Below are 4969 nucleotides of genomic sequence, written 5' to 3'. Positions count from 1 at the left end.
GGGTTCCCAACCAGGGGTGCTCGCAGCATTCCAGGGGGTGCGAGATAGCTTTTTATTTTTGTATGATAAATAAGGAAATTTTCACTCTCTGATAAAGTTTAAAAAGTACATTTTGTTATAAATAGAAGTTAGTGCTAATTTTCTGAATAAATTAATTTTATAAATACGTCATAGAGCAAGAGCGCTTTTCTAGAAGTAAATTCATTTTACTAATTTCATTTAATAGCTGTTAGTTTAGAATTAACATTTCAATAAAGCTTTCTTAGAGTTTTAAACCTGTGAATTTTAATCATCTGTTCTTTAAATGTTTTATTTTCTTAAATGGACATTAATTGTTTAAAACTGTTTATGAGCTAGCATCTATTTTAATTGAAATACTTAGATAAAAATTAGTATCTTCAGCAGGGTTTTTATTAGCTGTTAAGAACAGGTTCTGTTAAGTCTATTACATTTATAATGTAATCTTTTATTAAGCTTAGTTGTGCAGAAAGTGGTGCTTAAAGATTTAACATCAGTCAATTGTAAAGTTCACAGCAACTCTTGTATGTTATAACATTTAAGAAAGCTTGTTTTTAGCTTCAGTGAAACCAATTTTTATAGATCAGCAAAAGTATTCAATGCATAAACTTTATTTCTATTCATTCCTTTTTTGAACTTAAACTGTTTACCTTTTTCAATCTACATTTTTCTATTTATGTTGTAAGCATACAAAATTTTCTTGTATTTGCTTTTATACATATCTTTGTACAATTTAAGACTAAATATTTTTTAACTTTTTAAAATCTTAACTCAAATCTTTATTATTTTAAAACCTCCTAGCTGCTAATAGTTTTGAAAATAAAACATTACATAAGCTTAACTTAAAATAGCTAATTTTTATTTTTTAAGTACATATATTCATAACAAAATGTATAAAAAGTTTAGTTTTAAGTTTAAGCCTAATATTTATTACTTTTCTAGTGCTTTTTCCTCACTTCTAATATTTTTCAAATCTTAGAAATCGTTTATCATTGCAGAAGAAAGAGTGAGTTCTGATGTTTTCTACCTTATAAAAAATAGATAAAACTTGCTCAAATACAGTTTTGTTATGTTTTAAATTTCCAAGTATCTTATTTTTGTTAATATAGTACACTATAATAAAAATTAAAATACAAATTATTAATTAATGAAATCAATGATTTATAATCAAATTATTAATAAATAATTATAGCATGTAGTGTTAGGGGTGCAAGATCAAATTAAGAGACTTTAGGGGTGCGGGGCATCAAAAAGGTTGGGAACCACTGCTCTATTACATTAGTTAAAAAACAAATAAAAAATTTCTAAATAACAAAATGTACAATATTCAAATAGTTTATTTCTACTTATAAAACAAAAACTTTTCATATACCAAAATTTCGAAATTCTATAAGGAATTAGTACATCATAAACAAAAGTCAAGTTTCTACTAACAAAATATACTTTTATTTGTAATACCATGTAAACCACAAATGCAAGAAAATCCTCAAGAGAAAAAATAATGAATATACATCTATAGTAAATGTTCCTTACTAGTTTAAAGCAGCAAATTTTCACAGGCGCAGAGTTCATTCTTAGAAAAATAAAATACAATTTTGTAACCACTTAATTCAAAGTTTATCTATAATTTTTGTTTAAGGTGTTTAATTAAAGTTTTATTAAACTGTAGTAATATACAAAATGCACAAAATATCAGCACTACATACTAAAATTGGTTCAAAATACTTATTTTTTACTAATACTTACTCTTAATACAAAATATTTTCCAACTAACACCTGGTAGTGAATAAAATCGTTAATTTGTACTTTTATTATTGAAGTATATTATCAGAAATGAAAGAATATTTTTCAAGTTGTAAGCTTGGTAATTGATGTTTTAATCTAAATAAAAAGAAGGAAATATAACAGAATTCTTATCATAAAACTTAACAAGAACAAAGAGCTTCAAGTTATTTTCTCACAATAAAACTCCATCAATTCCCCATCAATTCACAATTTCAAGCAAAAAACAGGTTTAATTCATAGAAATCATTTGAAGAAAAAAAGTTGTAAAACAAGCTTTAGTATTCTCTTATACAACATGAGTTAAACTGTTTTTTACCTTTAATTGAGTAAAAAAGAATTATATAATTAAAACTTTCTATACTTGATTCTTTTACCATATCTCTGTTAAAACTAGGTATTATGGCCATAAGGAGGGGAGAAAATTAAACTTTTACAACTTAATCTTATTTTGTAGAGATTTATGAAGTGACAAATTGCTTTTTACAGCATTTTGATTTTTTACAGTTTTTTAGAGATATAGCCTGCCTAAGTCAAACAGTACAATAGTTTCGTCTAGGAGAAGAAAACTAAAACAGTTAAAAATATATCTCCTTTCACGTTTTTTGAGATAGACAAATAGTTTTCAGGAAGTACTTTTTGTAATATTGAAAAAAAAATGTTGCATGAAAACTTTTAACTTTTACTAAAAATATGTTGTTTAAAAAAAAAAGCTTTTGAGTGTAAAAACTTTTTAAAATTGATAAAAGCAACTTTTAGCTTAGTAAAAACTATAAAAGTGAATATTTTTTTTAAAGTAATGATTTGTGTAACAAACATTAATCTACACATAAGTTTATAATATTTGTCATATACATTTAAAGTTTTTACAGATACATTTTATTCATAAAACTTATTACTTAATAAGCATGTTAGTTTAAAACATTTGTTTTCATTTTTTTTAATAGAAAACATTGCTATGTAAAAAGTATGATAGAAGCAGGGTCGCAACTCTTTGAAGCAAGAAATTACCAAAAATTAGCACACTTTAGATCAAACTGGCCTGAGTTGATATAAAATTTTAAACTAGTCTGGGTAATCCTGATTAGCTTGAGTGAGTAGCAACCTTTTAAGAACAACAACAACATTAAGGGCATAGGAGGTCCAACATTTTTTTTTACTTAAAATAACATTAGATCTTATATGCGAGCTTAAAGTACAAACTACTAGCCAGTTTTTATAGAATTAAGAAGTATAAATTAACATTTCAAATATTGTATTTTATATAAAAAGTATCCAATACAAACCTATGGACCGCACGTTTTTTGGGGTCAATTTTCTCTGATATTTAAAAAATCACTAAAAACCTATCTTCTGCTTCATTTTTTGAAATAGAGACCTCAAATTTTTAGGAAACGTTCCTTTTATAGTTTAAAAGACTTTGAATGTTTGAATTTTAAAAATATTAAAAAATAAAAATTTTAGATAAAAAAACAAAAAAATAGGTGGTTTTTTTTTAATAAAATTTCTATTTTTCTAAATTAAAAAAACTCCTGCATTCAATATTTTTAAAAAGAAGGAGGAAGATTGCTTAAAAGATGAAGGAGGAGATAGATTTTTAGTTAAATAGTCTTTTTTGGCGTTTTTAGTTTGTGCCTTCCATTAGGAACCTATTGAGATCACCAAATTTGACTGCTCATATCTCAAAAACTACTTTGAATTTTTTCAAGCAGTTAAAAAAGTCTGATAACTCAGATAAAACTCTATAAAATAAGTCCAACTTGTAAAAATTAAGGTGGACACCCCACCCCTATGCCCTTAAACCTTTCTAAAAAGCTATTATTAAAATTCAGTAAGTAAATGCAAATAATTCAACACTTTCAATTCTTAAATGTATCAAAATTAATTTTAAAGGTACAACTTGTTATAATATGTACCAATATATTAGAAAAACTAGCATTATAAGTGAACAAAACTAAACAAAAGAATGTTAAGCACTATTTTCAAATAGAAAACTATATACTCATAAGCAACAAAAAAATCTATTAATTTTTTTGTATTTTTAATTTTATGTTACTTTATTGTTGGGTAAATAACTGTTTAAAATCTTAATTGTATTTTTATAATATCATAGTTTATGTTTTTAATTGCAATTATATTTTTCACAAATAACAACTTTAAGCATGTTAAAACTATTCAATAAAACCTGAAAGTTTAGTTAATATAATCATTGTTAAATAAAAATCATTTGAATTTTTGGTATTTTTTTAAATTCGAGTAAGTTTAATATGTAAACTAGTTTAAAAACTATGTTTTTTTTTTTTACTTTTAATAACACTTAGTTATAATAATACTCAGTTATGTTATTGTTTTAATAATACTAGTTTTAAATGTATTTTAGTCTAAAGTTTTCGCTCAGAAGTCTCTAAAAAGTCTTAGAACTTAGAAGTATTGATTTCAAATTAGTTTCAGGAATTTTATTGAATTAATTGAGTTGGAGAAGTTGGTGTGCTTAAATTCAATAAATTAAAAGTGTTCTTAAATTCATCTAGTTTCTGAAGCATTTTTTTCATCAAGTAATTAAAATCTGCTGTTTTACTCTACAAACAAAATTTAAGATTCTTGTAATGTTTTAAAACTTGGGACACAATTAAAATCCACCCGATCAAAATCCACCCTATCAAATATGAGAACCCCCTACCAATCAAGGGTAAGAGTTAGGGGTAACAGTGATAGTAAAAACTAAATGAAAAAAGATAAAAAAAATACAAAAATATATTTAATAAATAAATAAATAAATAAAGAAAAAAAAAATCGGGTGGATTTTGATAGAATACCTAAAATTGTACTAATATAAAATGTTAGATGAAAATTAGAAGGTGTATTAAAGGTCCTTCGACATTCAAAATTTATAAAATCATTATTTTTGTTACAAAAAGTATAAACATCAGTTTTTTTTTAGAGCAAAAGAAACCTTATACAACATTACCAACCTTTTAAGTAAAAAGTTAGCCTAAGTGACCATAGTTAACTTGAGTTTGTGAGAAATTGAAATAAAAAAGTACTAAGAGACAAAACTCAGCAAGAACTTGAAATCCTCAGTTATAACAACAAGATTTAATAAAAAAAACATGATTTTTAGGAAAAAATATTAGTATAAAGTCATAAGACTCGCTTAAAATTTATTAAA

The sequence above is a fragment of the Thalia democratica genome, chromosome 4 (assembly GCF_965202585.1).
Source record: "Thalia democratica chromosome 4, ktThaDemo2.hap1.1, whole genome shotgun sequence".
Taxonomy (NCBI): Eukaryota; Metazoa; Chordata; class Thaliacea; order Salpida; family Salpidae; genus Thalia; species Thalia democratica.
The sequence above is the reverse complement of the archived record's forward strand: the minus strand, read 5'-3'. Positions refer to the sequence as shown.